The 21,128-nt window shown below is 45.5% G+C and overlaps 1 pseudogene; it reads right to left on the reverse strand.

Moving 5' to 3' along the window:
- Positions 1-319: 319 nt before the first annotated feature.
- LOC140188263 (immunoglobulin kappa light chain-like) lies at positions 320-20,944 on the reverse strand (annotated as a pseudogene).
- Between the last annotated feature and the right edge of the window lie 184 nt (positions 20,945-21,128).

The raw sequence follows: 21,128 nt of genomic DNA on the forward strand, positions 1-21,128 counted from the left end.
AATTGGGGGAGGAGTGGATAACCCAATAAAGCTATGAGGTGATAGGTGGATTAGGCAAAGGTCCAATGAGGTACCAATCTAATAGAAGGTGACATTGGACCAAATATCAAAGGGCAAGGGGTCCAAAGGCATTGGAGCGAAGCAGGAAGAGACAAAACGTGAAAAGGAAACCTGAAAGGGAAAGGTAAAAAGAGAAGGGGAGAAGAATAGGAGGGGTTAGGAAATACTGAAAGTTAGCGAAATTTTTGTTCATGCTTTGCGATTCGAGGCTAACCAAACGGATATGAGATGCTGCTCTTTCAAACTGAGTTTGGCCTCGTCATATCTGCAGAGCAGTTGACCGTAGCTGCAGAGAAATCCTGGCTTTCTCGGAGAGCAGAGAGAGAATGCTTGATGAAGCGCTCTCACCAATATAGAGAAGATCACCAATATAATAGATAACCCGGACATATTCGTAGTTGAAGCATTTCCTCACTTTGAAGGACTGTTTGAAGACCTGAATGGTGAGGATCGAGGTGTAGCACTTATGACAGTGGCAGGGATAAGTGCCAGAAGGAAGATTAGTCGGCAGGGATGTGTGGACAAGAGTAAAATGTAGGAGCAAACTCTAAGGAAAACACTGAGATGTGCCTGGTGATGGGAAATCGCCCGAGATGGCAGATTTGCGAAAAATGTTATGCTGGATGTAGAGGCCAGATAGATAGAATGACCTATCCCTGTTACAATGGGGCATGGGCAGATGTGTGTAAAATGGAGGCGATGTGGGTGAGGGCAGCATCAATTATAAAGGAAATTCCCTTTTTTTTTTTATAAATAAATGAGGTCATCTCACATCTCCCATGTTCTAGAATCGAAAGTCTGAAAACAGCTGCAGCATGAATGCAAGAACTGAGAAAAAGTAACGACACTTTTACATGTATACGAATAAAGAAAGGAGCTATGATGTTGTGGCCATTACAGAGACTGGGATGGTGCAGAGGCAGGCATGGCTACTTCAAGTACCAGGCTTTAGGTATTTCAGAAAGGACAGGGAGGGAGGGAAAAGAGGTGGAGACGTTGATCAGAGATAGTGTCCCGGCTGCAGAAGATGAGGAAGTTATGGAGGGGTTTCCTACAGATTTTCTGTGAGTGGAAGCTAGGAATAGGAAGGTTTCAATAACTGTTCTGGGTGTTTTAATAGACCACTCAATAGTAAGAAGGACATCGAGGAGCAGATAGGAAAACAGATTCTTCAAAGGTGTAATAATAACAGGGTTGTTGTGGTTGGTGATTTTAATTTCCCAAATATTGATTGGCAACTCCCTAAAGTGAGGGGCTTAAATGGGGTGGAGTTTGTTTGATGTGTTCATTAAAGGATTCTTGACACAATTAGTAGATAAGCCTACAAGAGGAGAGGCTGTACTTGATCTGGTATTGGGAAATGAAGCGTGTCATGTGTCAGATCTCTCAGTGGGAGAAAATGTCGGAGATAATGATCACAATTCTATCTCCTCTACCATAGCACTGGAGAGGGATAGGAACAGACAAATTAGAGAAACGTTTAATTGGAGTAAGGGGAAATATGAAGCCATCAGGCAGGAACTTGGAAGCATAAATTAGAAACAGATGTTCTCAGGGAAACGTACGGAAGAAATGTGGCAAATGTTCATGGCTGCATAGGTACATTCCGATGTGACATGGGAAAGATGGTAGGGTACAGGACCCGTGATGTACAAAGGCTGTTATAAGTCTCGTCAAGAAGAAGAGAAGAGCTTCCGAAAGGTTCAAAAAACTAGGTAATGATAGAGAACTAGAAGATAATATGGCTAGCGGGAAGAAGCTTAAGAATAACATTACGAGAGCCAGAAAGCCTTGACGGACGTGATAAAATAAAATTCTACATGTATGTGAAGAGCAAGAGGATAGGACGTGAGAGAACAGGACCAATCAAGTGTGACAGTGAAGAAGTGTGTATGGAACCGGAGGAGATAGCAGAGGTACTTAATGAATACTTTGCGTCAGTATTCACTACGGAAAAGGATCTTGGTGATTGTAAGAATGACTTACAATGGACTGAAAAGCTTGAGCATGTAGATATTAAGAAAGAGGACGTGCTGGAGCTTCTGGAAAGTATCAAGTTGGATAAGTTACGGAGGCTGGACGGGATGTACCCCGGGAGCGAGGAAGGAGATTGCAGAGCCTCTGGCGATGATCCTTGCATCATCAAGGAGGACAGAAGAGGTTCCAGAGGATTGGTGGGTTGCGTATGTTGTTCCCTTATTCACGAAAGGGAATAGAGATAGCCCAGGAAATTATAGACCAGTAGTCTTACTTCTGTGGTTGGTAAGTTGATGGAGAAGATCCTGAGAGACATGATTTATGAATATTTGCCGAGGCATAATATGACTAGAATAGTCATCATGGCTTTGTGAAAGGCAGGTCGTGCCTTATGGGCCTGATTGAATTTTTTGAGGATGTGACTAAACACTTCGATGAAAGTAGAGCCCTAGATGCTGTGTATATGGATTTCAGCAAGGCATTTCATAATGTACGCCTTGGAAGGCTTATTGAGAAAATAAGGAGGCAGGGGTTCCTGTCACGGTCCGGTCCGTGAAGTCTGCATTCCGGTTCACCATCCAGTCTGTGGATTCCGTACTCCGGCAATTCCCTTTTTCCCTTGTTCATTTGGGTGCCTTAATTGAGGCACCTGATTCTCGTTTCGGGCTGCATCGTCCTCGTCAGTAACCTCGTCTGCAACGTCGTCAGTAACCTCGTCTGCGCTGGGTAGGTCCGGCCATTTTGCCACTACCCTGAGTGGGGATTGAATATTCGTGTTCTCGTCTCCGCTGTGTAGGTAGGTCCGGCCGTTTCGTTGCTACTCTGAGTTGGGAACTGTCTCTTCATGTCCTGTGTCCAAGGAGGTGCCCCGGCTCAGTGCATTGTGTCCTGTGTCTAAGAAGAATCCCGGCTTTATCCTGTGTCCAAAGAGGAGCCCTGGCTCAGTATTCCATCTTCTGTGTCCGGCTGTGTGTCCTCTGTCCAAGGAGAAGCCCCGACACAGTGTTCCATGTGCTCTGTCTAAGAATAGTCCCGGCTCTATGACCTAAGTCCAAGGAGGAGTCCCGGCTCTATGAACAAAGGTTCAAAGCCAAGCCCGCGTCAAGTCCAAGCCAAGCCCGCGTCAAGCCCCGAGTCCTATTCCAGAGTCAACTGTAGACCCAGGTACCGAGTCCCTACCAAGACCCGTGTTCCTAGTCATTACTTAAGCTCCTTGTAGAGTTATAGCCCCAAATCCAGTTGCAGGTTTTCTGGTTTGCCACTCTGTGACTATGTTCATGTTATATTTTTGTCCTCGCCCCTTGGCTTCCCTAGGATTCTAAGTTTATTCTTACTCCAGTTCCTAGTACATCAGTGTCCGTGTCTTCCATTTGGGTCCGCTCCCGTCGCCCACTTATGACAGATCCAAGGGGACAATGCTTTCTGGATCCAGAACTGACTTGCCCACAGAAGGCACAGTGTGGTTGCAGACGGGTCATATTCTGCATGGAGATCTTTGACCAGTTGTGTGCGTCAGGGATCTGTTCTAGAACAATGTACCCTTCGTGGCTTTTATGAACGACCTGGATGAGGAAGTGGAGGGATGGGTTAGTAAATTTGATGATGACACAAAGGTTGGAATAGTGTGGAGGGCATTAATGGCACGATTCTTCGCAGTGTGGAGGATCAGAGAGATCTTGGGGTCCGAGCCCATAAGACGATCAAAGCTGATACGTAGGTTGACTCTGTGGTTAAGAAGGCGTACGGTGCACTGGCCTTCATCAATCCTGGGATTGAGTTTAAGAGCCGAGAGGTAATGTTACAGCTTTATAGGACCCTGTTCAGACCCCACTTGGAGTACTGCGCTGAATTCTGATCGCCTCACTACAGGAAGGACGTGGAAACCATAAAATGGATGTAGAGGAGATTTACAAGGATGTTGTCAGGATTGTGGAGCATGCCTTATGAGAACAGGTTATGTGAACTCGGCCTTTTCTCCTTGGAGCGACGGAGGATGAGAGGTGACCTAATAGATGTGTACAAGACAATGAGCGGATTGATCGTGTGGATAGTCAAAGGCTTTTTCCTAAGGCTGAAATGAGTAGGACGAGGGAGCATAGTTTTAAGGTGCTTGGAAGGAGTTATAGTGGAGATGTCAGGGGTGAGTTGTTTTCCGCAGTGAGTGGTGAGTGCGTGGAATGGGCTGCCGGCGGCAGTGGTGGAGGCGGAACCGATAGATCTTTTAAGAGACTCCTGGATGGATACATGGAGCTTAGGAAAATATAGGGCTGTGGATAAGCCTAGGTAGTTCTAAAGTAAGGACATTTTCGGCACAGCTTTGTGGGCCGAAAGGCCTGTATTGTGCTGTAGGTTTTCTATGTTTCTCTGTTCCTTTGTTTCTAACATGGGACACACTTGCCCCTCCTGTACCTCCCCACCACATTTAATGTCGCGTGTTCCCCATTCTATTCCCGTCCGGATGAAGGAAGTCGCCCTGAAACATCGACTGTTTATTCATTTTCATATTCATGCTGTCTGGCCTGCTGGTGGTCCTCCAGATTTTGCGCTTATGCACTAAATAAATAGAATCCTGCGTTAGGTGTTGCCTTCCTCAACATATTGATGTTAGGGGACACAGAAGTTATTACAGAGGGAGGCGACATCGTTATGAATCCCTACCTCCTCATCATGACGTGGGTGCTCTTGGTGGTCTCCACTAAAAAAAAACAACGGCAAAGATCAGTTGTAAAGCGGAAGTTATACATTGCACAATCAGCAAGTGAGGACTCAGAGGGTGTCAGCCTGTTCCATGCCCATGGTGGATGCAGACAGACTATCGAACTTCCGGTCTCAGTGTCACACTCCTTCAACCCCGACATTTCACCCGCACCAACGATTATATGGGTGTTGCCAGATTAAGAAAAAACACAGCTGGTTTACAGAAGTTTCCATTTTTGTACGCCCGGGAAAACCGACGTACAGGCGTGGAAACTTAGTTAAGCCGTCCTGAGGCGAAGGCCAGTGACAAATTCCTTTATCCCGAGGCCGAGCCATTCTTTCGAGGTTCAGCGCATCTTGGAAGATCCTCCCTCTCTCCGGGGATAGGGTCTTTGGAGCTTCTGCAGGCGTTTCTACAGCTCTGTTTTTTCTTTCACAGAATGTGGTTGCTAACCCGATGCCCAGTTCTACTTCTTATCAAAGCCCTGTTTGGGACCGTCCACGGCGGGGTTACCGAAATAGAATATTGGTGCATTTAACTCGGCTGCAGGAACATTTTTACAGGAACAGCTCAAAAAGCAAAGCTTTCCGGAGAGACCAGCCGCCCATATTGTAAAAGAGAATAGCCTGTCCATATCCGGCAGATTGATTCCAGCAGAATCACTCCACGGCATCTACGATTTAGATATTTGCACAGTATGGTTGTCGCCTATTTTAGTATTATAATGACAATTCCATGTATATTGACGGATCAGATCACACTCCAAAGGGATTGAAGAAGTTAATTATTTGTTAGGGGACCCCGCAAGAAATACAATATATAATTGGTATCATTTTTCAGGGCAAGCACTGGAAGACTGGACTGCCAGCAAAGGCATTCATTGGGTGAATCGCACATCCTATTACCCCCAGGCATTTAAAGAATGCGTGGACTGTTCGTGCATTCCTTGCTGAAAGCATTATCCCGCGCCTTGTACAACCTGAACAACGGATCCTTACCCCAAGATCGCAAATATACTTCAGGACAGGAAGAAGAAGCGGGCGCCAACGGGCCTCATACAGAGGGGAAGGATAGTGCAAACATGATATAATCGGACCGAGACTGTTCTTTATCACTGAGAGAGAAGGAGCGAGATGCCTGAATTAAAGGGTGGGGGTGGGGGAGGGAAAGGAGGTAAGCTGGAATGTAATAGCTGAAGCCAGGTGGATGGGTAAGGTCAAGGGATAGGGAAATAAGAATCTGACAGGAGAGAACAGCGGACAGTGAGAGAAAGGGACGGAGGGTGGGACCCAGGGTAAATTAATAGACAGGTAAAAACTTTGAATGGTTAATAAAGGGGAGGGGACATTTTTTGTTTAACGGAAGTAGAAATCGATATTTATGCCATCAGGTTGGATTGTACTCAGACGGAATATGAGTTGTTGCTCCTCCACCCTCAGGGTAGCCTGCTCTTGGCACAAGGTGCGGGGGGCATGGGTCGTCACGTTGGAAGACGAACAGGAACGAGAGGCCGCTCCGAAAGCACGGGCCACATTAGACGACCCCAGCAGATTCGCGGGTGAAGTTTTGCCTCACCCGGAAAGAATGTTTGGATCCTGTATGGACGTGACGGAGGAGATGTGCGGGAGGGAAAGTATGTGAGCATATTCCAACTTAACTACTCTGCAAGGAGGAGGTGGTGGCAAACGGAAATGAGGGTACATACGGTTGAAGTCAGAAGTTTACATATATATTAGGCCAATATATTGAAACTCAGTTTTTCACAATTCCTGACACTTAATCCCAGAAAACATTCCCTGTCTTAGGTTAGTTAGGATCACTACTTTATTTTAAGAATGGGAAATGTCAGAATAATAGCAGAGAGAATGATTTATTGCAGTTTTTTATTTCTGTCATCACTTTCTCAGTGAGTCAGAAGTTTACATACACTTTGTTAGTATTTAATTGCATTGCCTTTAAATTGATTAACTTGGGTCAATTGTTTTGGGTAGCCTTCCACAAGCTTCTCACAGCAAGTTGCTGGAATTTTGTTCCATTCCTCCAGACAGAACTGGTGTAACTGAGTCAGGTTTGTAGGGCTCCTTGCTCTCACACGCTTTTTCAGTTCTGCCCAGAAATTTTCTATCGGATTGAGATCAGGGCTTTGTAATGACCACTCCAATACCTTGATTTCGTTGTCCTTAAGCAATTTTTCCACCACTTTGGAGGTATGCTTGGGGTCATTGTCCATTTGGAAGACCCATTAGCGACCGCGTTTTAACTTCCTGGCTGATGTCTTGAGATGTTGCTTCAATATATCCACGTAATTTCTTTCCTCATGATGCCATCTATTTTGTGAAGTGCACCAGTCCCTCCTGAAGTAAAGCAGCCCCACAACATGATGCTGCCACTTCCACGCTTCACGGTTGGGATGGTGTACTTCGGCTTGCAAGCTTCACCATTTTTCCTCCAAGCATACCGATGGTCATTATGGTCAAACAGTTCATTTTATTGTTTCATCAGACCAGAGGGCATTTCTCCAAAAAGTAAGATCTTTGTCCCCATGTGCACTTGCAATCTGTAGTCTGGCTTTTTTTTATGGCGGTTTTGAAGCAGTGGTGTCTTCCTTGCTGAGCAGCCTTTCAAGTTATGTCGATATAGAACTCGTTTTAATGTGGATATAGATACTTGTCTACCTGTTTCCTCTGGCGTCTTCACAAGGTCCTTTGCTGTTGTTCTGGGATCGGTTTGTACTTTTCGCACCAAAGTGCGTTCATCTCTAGGAGACAGAATGCGTCTCCTTCCTGAGCGGTATGACGACTGCGTCGTCCCACGGTGTTTATAATTGCTTACTATTGTTTGTACAAATCAACGCGGTACCTTCAGGCGTTTGCAAATTGCTCCCAAAGATGAACCAGACTTGACATCATTTTCTCACCTCAATCCGATAGAAAACTTGTGGGCCTAAGAGAAAAAGCGTGTGCGAGCAAGGAGGCCTACAAACCTGACTCAGTTACACCAGTTCTGTCTGGAGGAATGGAACAAAGTTCCAGCAACTTACTGTGAGAAGCTTGTGGAAGCAATTTGCAAACGCCTGAAGGTACCGCGTTCATCTGTACAAACAATAGTACGCAAGTATAAACACCATTGGACCACGCAGTCGTCATACCGCTCGGGAAGGAGAAGCATTCTGTCTCCTAGAGATGAACGTACTTTGGCACGAAAAGTGCAAATCGATCCTAGAACAACAGCAACGGAACTTGTGACGATGCTGGAGGAAACGGGTACACTAGTATCTATATCCACAGTAAAAGGAGTCGTTTTGGAAGCTTGTGGAAGCTTCCGGAAGGTTAGCCAAACCGTTTGACCCAAGTTAAAAAATTTAAAGCAAAACAAGGAAATACTAACAAAGTGTATGTAAACTTTGGAAAGTGATGAAAGAAATAAAAGCTGAAATAAATCATTCACTCTGATATTACTCTGACATTTCACATTCTTAAAATAAATTAGTTATTCTAGCTGACCTAAGAAAGGGAATGTTTTCCAGGATTAAATGTCAGGAATTGTGAAAAACTGAGCTAAATGTGTTCAGCTAAGGTGTATGTAAACTTCTAACTTCAACTGTACTTAGTACTGGTGCAAGGGAAAGAATATCTGATGTGTTTCAACAGGGGGAATAACAAAGGGAATAATTTTAACAATCTTAAAAAAACTGATAATAACCGTTGTTCTGCTTTCGGTAGATTGAAAGTCCTGGAACTATTGCAATTCCTTTGTGACAGCATCGTCACAAGTTCCTTTGAATCGAGATATAGAGTGTACAGTCTGGCTGCTTGGAAAGGACACGCTATTGAAGAAGACATCCTCCAATGTGATAACCCCCCTCGCCCCGACGCTTTGGAGGAAGCTAACGAACAAACTTTCAAATATACTTTTGGCTTAGCCTCCCATCATAAATTGCTATAGTTGCACGATTAGTTGTGATTGTTCAGCAGTTAATTTAGCCGACTCCCCTTATGAACTCTATTGTCATAATTGCACTGTTTTAACGATTATATTACCGTGACGACCTGTGTTTAGTCTACATTTCGCTCTGGTATAATCTACCAAAGAGGAATCAACGGGTGGAGTATAACGAAAAAGTTAAAATTGATTCCTTCTTAGTATATGATAAATGTGTAACACACAACAGGGGGTTTGTAAGATATTAGTCTGAAATGTGGGAATAATTTGTGAAAGGACAAAGGGACCTGTTCACAACAATATTTGGAGAAATGAGTGTGAGCACTATTCTACATCCCCGAGAGTAGGTAATCGTGGAAAAGCCCTTTGTCTGTGAAGACGAAATGATTCAGCAGCCTAGTACTGTCCCAAGGGAAACGATTCGGGCAAGGGGAGTTGAAGGGCATTAACAGGGCAATGTTTTCTACGTTGGGATCTTTTCTAATGCTGGGTCACGACTCCTGCTGGAGTTGGAAATAGGTACAACGACATCCAGAGAGAGTAATCTCTCCCCACTTCGACCTCCTTCCCTGTTCGCTTAGAAGTCTCTTTTTCTTACCTCAACAATTCCGTTGAACCTCAGAACACTCTGTTTTTCTGTCGGTGTCTCTCATTCTCTTCCTCTCTCCCTCGCCCCCTCGCTCCCTTCTCCACCAACTACAAGACTGTAGGATTTCTGACAGCCGGACTACTTTGGTCGGTGCCGTTCAGCCCGCGCGAAACTCCTCCCTCCTCCCACCCGGATGAGAATGGGAAGCGCATACAAGTGTAAAACACTCACACAGAGAAATGAATCCTGCACTGAATATCTTTATTAGCAATTTATGGCGGTTGCCATCTGTCAGTCTGATACTGCTGAGAAATCATTAACAGACTCATTAATACCTTCAATTAGATCCATCCCTGGTAACAGAGAAAACAATTCACTCGCTGATATTTCTAATGCTGACAAGTAAAAGGCCACTTTTACCCTACGTAGCTTCCCGGTGGATGAGACGAAACAAAATCACCCTCGAGTGCAAATATTCTCACACAATGGTAACCACAGAGAGCTGATCAGAGTTTGATTTGCAGTGAAGAGAGTGGTAGAGGGTGAAAAATACAAGAAAAAAAAGTGAACTGCTGTTCGGAGCAAACAAGTATGAAACCGCGTTCTGTTTAACAGTTGGATTGTCCGTCTGTGCGGATGTTGTCGAGGCTGCTCTGGTTTAGCTACGTAGCAGAATACCTTGCCACTGCTCCAGTCTGTGCCTGGCACCGTCAGGGAGCGGCTGAGAATTAACATGTTGTCTGTGTTCTGCCTCACCGCGCTGGCTTGCACCTCACGGCTGGTCGGACTCGCGTCCACTGTCCAGCTGACGACAGGGAAGCCTACCGACAGCTTACTGATCAGGCAAACTAAGGTGCCGGTTCCTTTAGCGGAGATCTCCTCGGCAGACGACCCAAGCAGTTTGTCCGGGAGCTGTTGATCTGGATCGGGAGCAAGGGGAGACATGTTTCCGATCAAGAATATTCTACCGACATTTCAGAGTTGGATAGAATCGCGAATGAAAGATTACGTCTTCCCAGAATGGAGCCCGAGGCTTCACTGGGGAACTGGTCAGTGCTCACGGAGGGCAATACATTTCAATCAACACTGAAGAACTGGATATTTGCGATCAAATCCCTGTTTGAGGATTTTCCCGTTGCGTCGCTTGGTTGCAGCATCATCTGCTCACTGACCACCTCCAGTCCTCGGGGTCTACTCCGGCTGTGTTACCAGTGACACATACCCATCCACTCATCACCAATGAGCTCCTTCCGACCTGTGCCACACGCAGCTGTTATGAGAACATATCACATAGCCTGCGTTTACCCAGTGTGTAAGGCGACATGTGCGCGGTCCTGAGTTTCACAGAGCTGGTTTGGGAAAGTCACCTGTGATCTGTGACGATTTGGAAGGAATATGAAATTCTCTACAGACCTGCAGCTGCGGCCTTAGACGGTGCACCAACCGAAATCATTGAGAGTCCGTATCCAAAACGGAGCAGTTCCCAAGTGAAAACGTGGCAGGAGAGAGGAGGAGAGGACTAGATAATCGATTGGGTGTCTGCAGGAGTGTTCCACCCAATCCCCGAGGAACGGAAGTTCAGTGAAAGTACGACAGAGGTTTCAATGGAGCATCCTCATACAATAAAATGAAACATGTCGTTCTGTTGTCTTGGCAACGATGGTCTACATCATGTCCACAGTGATACCTCAGCATCATTTTGGGAAACTGGAACTCCTCACGCAGGCTTCTAACAAACCACAGCAAAAGCAGCCAGACTAATGACACTGCAACCGCGAAAATAGAGAGTTGAGAGGTCAATTTTAGGAATGAAGTATTAAAGTGCTGATGCCTGTGACACAAGATACGGCACCAGAAAGAAAACACAACTGAAAGGATTTTTTTTATTATTTTAAAAAGATGATAACAATTCAAACACAACTCTATTCTCACTGCAAACACGAGGAAATCTGCAGATGCTGGAATTTCAAGCAACACATTAACAGTTGCTGGTGAACGCAGCAGGCCAGGCAGCATCTCTAGGAAGAGATGCAGTCAACGTTTCGGGCCGAGACCCTTCGTCAGGACTAACTGAAAGAAGAGCTAGTGAGAGATTTGAAAGTGGGAGGGGGAGGACGATTTCCGAAATGATTGGAGAAGACAGGAGGGGGAGGGATGGAGCCAAGAGCTGGACAGTTCATTGGCAAAAGAGATATGAGAGGATCATGGGACAGGAGGCCTAGGGAGAGCGAAGTCGGAAGGGGGGAAGCCCAGAGGATGGGCAAGGGGTATAGTGAGAGGAACAGAGGGAGAAAAAGGAGCGAGAAAAAAAGAATGTGTGTATATAAATGAACAAATAAATAAATAAGTAAATAACAGATGGGGTGCGAGGGGGAGGTGGGGCATTAGTGGAAGTTTGAGAAGTCAATGTTCATGCCACTATACTCACTGAACACATCTCAGTGGACCACGACTGGGTTGTAAATTTGTTTTTTAATTGTAAAATTAGCCAAGAAATAATAATGTGAATATTATTAATTGTCAGGTGACCGTATTCATGCAGCTAGTAATTGCAGAAGGGATTTCCCTCTCACTTGTAAAAAAGAGCTTGGTCCCTGGGCTGAACAAGTAATAACTGCCCCATGAATCCCACACTTCCGCAGTAATAAACGGCACCGTCACTTAGCTCCACATTTCTTTTTAAGGTTTAACTGGCGAACGGTGCCAGCGCTGGTGATTGTCGACGTCCAACGGTCGCTGCTAACCTCAGACCCATAGGTCCACGCGCTGTACGAGTGATGATAGTACAGGATACATTGTGGGGCTGTTCCCGGTGTCTGTCTATACCAGTTAACAACTTAACTAAGAGATTGACTCCCTCAACTGTCGGGCTCAACCTATATCTAACAAGCTTCCCCCTGAAACCGAGTCAACAAATACACGCATGTATAACTCCCTGTGATTGTATATCAAACAAGAAAGTAACTGCAACATCGAGGAAATATTTATGGGAGAAGCCCCAGGGAAGAGTCATCACTGGTCAATGGAGCTGATGGTGCTGAACTCCTCAGGGAATAAGGGAAGGTTGGACCACGCAAAGAATAAAACTACATGGTTTAACTCTGGACAGACGTGTAAAGTGAGAAATATTAAGTTATTCCATAGTGATTTATAACAGAACTGATGTGTTATTGGAGGCTGTTTTCTGTATCATTCAACTAGCGCTGAAGGTTAAATCGGAGCTTTTCCCTTGAACAACTGTCATGAAGCCAGGTTTTGGGTCAGACATCACGGTGTGTCGAAACCACAGTGTAGCCAGGTCCTGAGGACAATCGTTGGATCTCAACAAAGTGCGCAATGGAAGGGAAGCAAAACTTAGTGTTGCTAACCTGAGGGAAAAACTTATTTCATATAAATATTTTGGTCCAATTCCATATAAACTTGCAAGAAGTAATGTAGAGAGAGTGTGCAATTTCCAGTTTTATATACTGTGCTGTTCTGTATATTCAACGGGCAGATATTTACTTCGTGTCTTACAGGCCCAAATGAGAGGAGAAGAACTGAATAAATGACCCTTATTTTTATGCTTCCTGTGATCATACACAAAATAATCCGTACCCTTCTTTTTCAAAAGAAGTCTTATTGAAATAAGCTCACATTTCATGTTTTTGTGAATCTCCAAGTTCACATTTTTTCGCTACTGTGAAGTGGTCAATTGATATTCTGTCATCCTCACACACAAACAAACAAAAAATGCTGTCGTGACTCAAGCCGTATGTGCACAGGGAAATAAACAGTTGGTGTTACAGGCCGCGATCCTTCATCATAAGCAGCCAGAATAAGAAAATTGGGGTGGGACTGATTGTGGGGAGTACAGGCCGGCAGGTGATAAGTGAGACCAGGTGAGGTGGTTAGTCGTATGGGTAGATGATACAAGAAGCTACGAGTTGGTCGGTGGAATAGGGAAAGGACTGAAAAAATAGCATTCTAATAGGAGACGACAGTGGACCAAGGAACAAAGAGCGGGTTGGGGTAGGGGGATCACAGAATGAGTTGATGGTCATGAGACGGAGGAGGAGAAGAGAAAAGGATAGAAGGTACTTTGAACGCAAATGGCAAAAAGGGACGGGGAGGGAAAAGGAAAGTTTGGAAACTACTGGAAATTAGAGGAATTGATATTCATGCTGTTAGTTTGGAGGCTATCCAGATGGAATATGACGCTTTGCTCCTCCACCTGATAGCATGAATCATGCTTGCAGTAGAGAAGCTGAATTTGAATAGATAGCTACAGAGAGATCCTTGCTTTCTGCACAGAGCAGAGAGAAAATGCTTGATGAAGGGGTCCCCATGCGTATTTCTCGCTAATATCGAAGAGGCCATATCGAGAGCATCAGTACAATAGATGATCCAGGCATAGAAACATAGAAACATAGAAAATAGGTGCAGGAGCAGATCATCCGGTGCTTCGAGCCTGCACCGCCATTCAGTATGATCATGGATCATCATGTTACTCAGAAACCTGTACCTGCCTTCTCTCCATACCCTCTGATCCCTTTAGCCACAAGGGCCGTATCTAAATCCCTCTGAAATATAGCCAATGAACTGGCCTCAACTGTTCCCTGTGGCAGAGAATTCCACAGATTCACCATTCTCTGTGTGAAGAAGTTTTTCCTCATCTCGGTCCTAAAAGGCTTCCCCTTTATCCTCAAACTGTGACCCCTCGTTCTGCACTTCCCCATCTAGCCTGCCCAATCCCTTTAGAATTTTATGCGTTTCAATAATATCCCCCTTCAATCTTCTATATTCCAGAGAGTATAAGCCTAGTCGATCCAGTCTTTCATCATATGAAAATCCTGCCATCACAGGAATCAATCTGATGAACCTTCTTTGTACTCCCTCTATGGCAAGAATGTCTTTCCTCAGATTAGGGGACCAAAACTCCACACAATACCCCAGGAACACACATCAAAGTTGCTGGTGAACGCAGCAGGCCAGGCAGCATCTCCAGCAAGAGGTACAGTCGACGTTTCAGGCCGAGACCCTTCGTCAGGACTAACTGAAGGAAGAGTGAGTAAGGGATTTGAAAGTTGGAGGGGAAGGGGGAGATCCAAAATGATAGGAGAAGACAGGGGGGGGAGGGATGGAGCCAAGAGCTGGACAGGTGATTGGCAAAAGGGGATACGAGGGGATCATGGGACAAGAGGTCCGGGAAGAAAGACAAGGGGGGGGGGACCCAGAGGATGGGCAAGAGGTATATTCAGAGGGACAGAGGAAGAAAAAGGAGAGTGAGAGAAAGAATGTGTGCATAAAAATAGGTAACAGATGGGGTACGAGGGTGAGGTGGGGCCTAGCGGAAGTTAGAGAAGTCGATGTTCATGCCATCAGGTCGGAGGCTACCCAGACGGAATATAAGGTGTTGTTCCTCCAACCTGAGTGTGGCTTCATCTTTACAGTAGAGGAGGCCGTGGATAGACATGTCAGAATGGGAATGGGATGTGGAATTAAAATGTGTGGCCACTAGGAGATCCTGCTTTCTCTGGCGGACAGAGCGTAGATTTCAGCAAAGCGGTCTCCCAATCTGCGTCGGGTCTCGCCAATATATAAAAGGCCACATCGGGAGCACCGGACGCAGTATATCACCCCCGTCGACTCACAGGTGAAGTGTTGCCTCACCTGGAAGGACTGTTTGGGGCCCTGAATGGTGGTAAGGGAGGAAGTGTAAGGGCATGTGTAGCACTTGTTCCGCTTACACGGATAAGTGCCAGGAGGGAGATCAGTGGGGAGGGATGGGGGGGACGAATGGACAAGGGAGTTGTGTAGGGAGCGATCCCTGCGGAATGCAGAGAGAGGGGGGGAGGGAAAGATGTGCTTAGTGGTGGGATCCCGTTGGAGGTGGCAGCAGTTACGGAGAATAATATGTGGGACCCGCAGGCTGGTGGGGTGGTAGGTGAGGACCAGGTGAACCCTATTCCTAGTGAGGTGGCGGGAGGATGGAGTGAGAGCAGATGTACGTGAAATGGGGGAGATGCTTTTAAGAGCAGAGTTGATAGTGGAGGAAGGGAAGCCCCTTTCTTTAAAAAATGAAGAATTCTCCCTCGTCCTAGAATGAAAAGCCTCATCCTGAGAGCAGATGCGGCGGAGACGGAGGAATTACGAGAAGGGGATGGCGTTTTTGCAAGAGACAGGGTGAGAAGAGGAATAGTCCAGATAGCTGTGAGAGTCAGTAGGCTTATAGTAGACATCAGTGGATAAGCTGTCTCCAGAGACAGAGACAGAAATATCTAGAAAGGGGATGGAGGTGTCGGAAATGGACCAGGTAAACTTGAGGGCAGGGTGAAAGTTGGAGGCAAAGTTAATAAAGTCAACGAGTTCTGCATGTGTGCAGGGGGCAGCGCCAATGCAGTCGTCGATGTAGCGAAGGAAAAGTGGGGGACAGATACCAGAATAGGCACGGAACATAGATTGTTCCACAATACCCCAGATGTGTTCTCACCAAGGCCTTGTAAAACTGCAGTAGTACCTCCCTGCTCCTGTACTCGAATCCTCTTGCTATGAATGCCAGCATACCATTCGTCTTTTTCACCGCCTGCTGTACCTGCATGCCCACTTTCATGACTGGTGTATAATGACACCCAGATCTCTTTGTACCTCCCCTTTTCCTAATCGGCCACCATTCAGATAATAATCTGTTTTCCTGTTCTTGCCACCAAAGTGGATAACCTCACATTTATCCACATTGAATTGCATCTGCCATGAAATTGCCCTCTCACCCAAACTATCCAAGTCACCCTGCATCCTCTTAGAATCCTCCTCACAGCTAACACTGCCGCCCAGCTTCCTGTCATCCGCAAACTTGGAGATGCTGCATTTAATTCCCTCCTCTAAGTCATTAATATATATTGTAAACAACTGGGGTCCCAGCACTGAGCCTTGCGGTACCCCACTAGTCACTGCCTGCCATTCTTAAAAGGTCCCATTTATTCCTACTCTCTGCTTCCTGTCTGCCAACCAATTCTCTATCCACATCAATACCATACCCACAATACTGTGTGCATTAAGTTTGCACACTAATCTTATGTGTGGGACCTTGTCAAAAACCTTTTGAAAATCCAAATATACCACATCCACTGGTTCTCCCCTATCCACGCTGCTAGTTACAACCTGAAAAAATTCTATGAGATTCGTCAAACAAGATTTTCCTTTCACAAATCCATGCTGACTTTGCCCGATGATTTCACCGCTTTCCAAATGTACTGTTATCACATCTTTGATAACTGAATCTAGCATTTACCCACCACCGATGTCACGCTTACCGGTCTATAATTCCCCAGTTTCTCTCTCCCTCCTTTTTCGAAAAGGGGATTTACATTAGCCACCCTCCAATCCTAAGGAACCAATCCAGAATCTAAAGAGTTTTGAAAAATTATCACGAATGCATCTGCTATTTCTTGGGCTACTTCCTTAAGCACTCTGGGATGCAGACCATCTGGCCCTGTGGATTTATCTGCCTTTAAATCCCTTCAATTTACCTAACATCACTTCCCTACTAGCATGTATATCCCTCAGTTCCTCCATCTCACTAGACCCTCGGTCCCCTACTATTTACGGAAGATTGTTTATGTCCTCCTTAGTGAAGACAGAACCAAAGTAGTTATTCTATTGGTCTGCCATGTCCTTGTTCCCCATAATCAATTCACCTCTTTCTGACTGTAAGGGACCTACATTTGTCTGAAGCAATATTTTTCTTTTCACATATCTATAAAAGCTTTTACAGTCAGTTTTTATGTTCCCTGCCAACTTTCTCTCATAATCATTTTTCCCTTTCCTATTTAAGCCCTTTGTCCTCCTCTGCTGGACTCTGAATTTCTCCCAGTCCTCAGGTGCGCCGCTTTTTCTGGCTAATTTGTATCTTTCTTCTTCGAAATTGATACTATCCCTAATTTCCCTTGTCAGCCACGGGTGCACTACCTTCCCTGGTTTATTCTTTTGCCAAACTGGGATGAAGAATTGTTGTAGTTCATCTATGCGATCTTTAAGTGCTTGCCATTGCATATGCACTGTCAACCCTTTAAGTATCATTTGCCAGTCCATCTTAGCTAATTCACGTCTCGTACATTCAAAGCTACCCTTCTTTAAGTTCAGAACCTTTGTTTCTGAATTGACTATATCACTTTCCATCTTAATGAAGAATCCCACCATATTATGGTCACTCTTACCCAAGGATCCCCTAACAACAGAATTGCTAATTAACCCTTCTTCATTGCTCAATACCCAGTCTAGAATGGCCTGCTCTCTAGTTGGTTCCTTGACATGTTGGTTCAGAAAACTATCCCGCATACATTCCAAGAAATCCTCTTCCTCAGCACCCTTACCAATTTGGTTCACCCAATCTATATGTAGATTGAAATCATCCATTATAACTGTTGTTCCTTTATTGCACGCATTTCTAATTTCCTGTTTAATGCCATCCCCAACCTCACTACTACTGTTAGGTGGCCTGTACACAACTCCCACCAGCATTTTCTGCCCCTTAGTGTTATGCAGTTCAACCCATATCAATTGCACATCCTCCCGGCTAATGTCCTCCCTTTCTATTGTGTTAATCTCCTCTCTAACCAGAAATGCCACCCCACCTCCTGTTCTTTCATGTCTATCCCTCCTGAATATTGAATATCCCCGAATGTTGAGCTGCCATCGTTGGTCGCCTTGGAGCCATGTCTCTGTGATCCCAACTATATCATATTCATTAATAACTATCTGCACATTCAATTCATCCACCTTGTTACGAATGCTCCTTGCATTGACACACAAAGCCTTGAGGCTTGCTTTTACGACACTCTTAGCCCTTATACAATTATGTTGAAAAGTGGCCTTTTTTGATTTTTCCCCTGGATTTGCCGGCCTGCGACCATTAGTTTTCACCTTACTACTTTTTGCTTCTACCCTCATTTTACACCCTTCTGTCTCTCTGTACTTGCTTCCATCCCCCCTGCCACATTAGTTTAAATCCTCCTGAACAACAGTAGCAAACGCTTCCCCTTCGAACATTGGTTCCAGTCCAGCCCAGGTGCAGACCGTTCTGCTTGTACCGGTCCCACCTCCTCCAGAACTGGTCCAATGCCCCAGAAATTTGAATCCCTTCCCCTTGCACAATTTTTCAAGCCACGTATTTATCTGAAATATCCTCCTATTTCTACTCTGACTAGCACGTTGCACTGGTAGTAATCATCTTTGTGGTCCTACTTTTTAGTTTATCTCCTAACTCCGTAAGTTCACCTTGCAGGACCTCATCCCGTTTTTCACCTACATCGTTGGTACCTGTGTGCACCACGACCACTGGCTGTTCACCCTCCCACTCCAGAATGTCCTGCATTCGCTCAGAGACAGCCTTGACCCTCGCACCAGGGAGGCAACATACCGTCCTGGAGTGTCGTTTGTGGCCGAAGAAACGCCTATCTATTCCCCTTGCAATCGAATCCCCTATCACTATAGCTCTCCCGCTCCTTTTCCTTCCCTCCTGTGCCGCAGAGCCATTCATGGTGCCGTGATCTCGGCTGCTGCTGCCTTCCCCTGATGAGACATCTCCCCCAACAGTATCCAAAACAGTATATCTGTTCAGGAGGGAGATGACCTCAGGGCACTCCTGCTCTACGCTGCTAGGCAGACTTACAGTGAAGCATTGCCTCACCTTGAAGGACTGCTTGAGGCCCTGAATGGTGATGATGGATGTGAAGCAGGTGACAGTGTCAGGGAGAAGTGCCAACTGGAAGATCAGTGGGGAGCGATGAGTGGACAAGACATTAACGTAGGAGCAATCTTTATGGATATCAATGTGATGTGTCTGGTGATGGGATCTCGAACGAGATGCCAGATTTGTGAAGAATTATATTATGGGTTTCGAGCCTAATGCAGTGGCAGGGAATGATCTATCCCAGTTACAATGGTGATAAGATGGGATAACGGCAGATGTGTGGGAAATGGAGGAGATGTGGGTGGGGGCTGCATCAATGCTGAAAGAGAACCCCTGTTCTATATAAATAAAAGAGGACATCTCAAGCGTTCCGGAATGGAACATACATGGCATGGATATAGGAACAGAGAAAAAGGAATAACAATTTTACATGAATAAGGATGGGGGAACATCTGTTGAAGGTAACTATGAGAGTTGGTGAGCCTTGAGAAAATGTCAATAAATGTATCTGGAGATGTGGCGCTGTGTGAGATGTTCAATATTTCCAGCAACTACTGCCTCTGTTGTGTCACTGAATTTGCTGGTGGGTAGTTTATCAGGATTTACCCTCACATATTTCCACAAAGATTTGTGTGAATTGTACAGTGGTCAGTACAGACGAGGTGGAGTGTGAGCAGTAAGAGTCTGGCGTAATGTGGATGATACTCAAGAGGTGAATTCCCACTGGAATGGCCAGTACTGACAGCACTTCTCTCGTTTCTAAATATGAAGAGCTCTGGCTAAGTGGGATTGTTTCCTGGAGCTCTGTCTCCTAAGAATACATCTTGACCATTATGATACAGATCACATCACAGTTCCCTTTTATCTTTTTGGACGGGAGCCTACCACTCAACTGCCAACATTGTGCTTACATCGACGGACTGGAGCCACAACATATGTGACCAAAGGGTGCCACTGGTGCCAGCTGTTTCACTATTCAGTTGTTGCCATATTATCGTGCTGCCAGTGGAGAACTAGCATTTTGAAGAGTATATATATATGTAGATTTGGGAAACGTTTCGTGAAGTCCACGCAAATATTAAAGAAAAACTACATTTAAGATTCTCATAGAAAGGTTACATTCATGGTGGAAACAGGGAACTTGGATATTTTAAAAGAGCAGATAATGTCGGAGCAGGAGGAGAGAGATGCGGACAGGATCTGGGTTATATTTCCTCCTGTGGGACACAGTTTCAGAGTAATTCGTAATGTCAGAGCTGGGGAAGGATTTTCAATCTCAGAGGACTGAATCATTGGTATTCTCCACCCTATATGGAGGCTCCCGCACTGAGTGCATTCGGCTGAGATAGACTGATGTTGGTCTATAGTGGAATCGTGTATGTACGGGGACACACCTGTCCTTCCCATCCATCCCCATCACCTTTCCTTATTCTGACGTGTTTCCCTTCCTTTCCAGTCCTGATGAAGGGTCCGGCCCGAAACATCAACTGATAATTCTTGTCATATTCATGCTGTCTGGCCTCCTGGATTTCCTCCAGTATTTGTGTGTATGCATGAAATAAACATACTCCTCCATTATCTATGCCGTCTTGGACATATTGACTTTAATGGAGACAGAAGCTTTGACAGGGAGGAACGAGGTCGTTATGAGACCCGACCTCCACATGATGACCTGAGTGCTCACGAAGGTCTCCACTAAGAAAACGTAGAGGGAAGGGCAAATCTCAATTATAAAGCGGAAGTGGTACATTAAAGAAACAACAAGTGAGGACTAGGAAGATTTCAGCATGTAGCATGCCCGTGGATGGATGCACGGAATCTATCGAACCGCCCGTCCCAGTGCTATCTTCCCTCCCCCACCTCACACCACCGATTACATGGAGATTGACGTATTAAGAAACACTATACCTGGTTTACAGAAGTTTTCAACCCTGTCCGCCCCGGGAAAGCCGGCCTGCTCGGGTGGAAACTTACTGGGGCATCGGCCACTGACAGCAATTGGTTCCATGACTAATCCTCCTCCTTCCCCTGACATGTTTGGGAGCGTCCATGGCGGAGTTATGGAGTGGAAAGTCGCTGCATTTAACTCAGCCGCAGAGACATCTTTTCAGCAACAGGTCAAAAGGAGAGCCTTCTGGAGAAACTAGCTGCCAACAATAGGAAGAAACTGGCCTGCTCAGATACGGCAGATC

Source organism: Mobula birostris, chromosome 26 (assembly GCF_030028105.1).
Source record: "Mobula birostris isolate sMobBir1 chromosome 26, sMobBir1.hap1, whole genome shotgun sequence".
Taxonomy (NCBI): Eukaryota; Metazoa; Chordata; class Chondrichthyes; order Myliobatiformes; family Myliobatidae; genus Mobula; species Mobula birostris.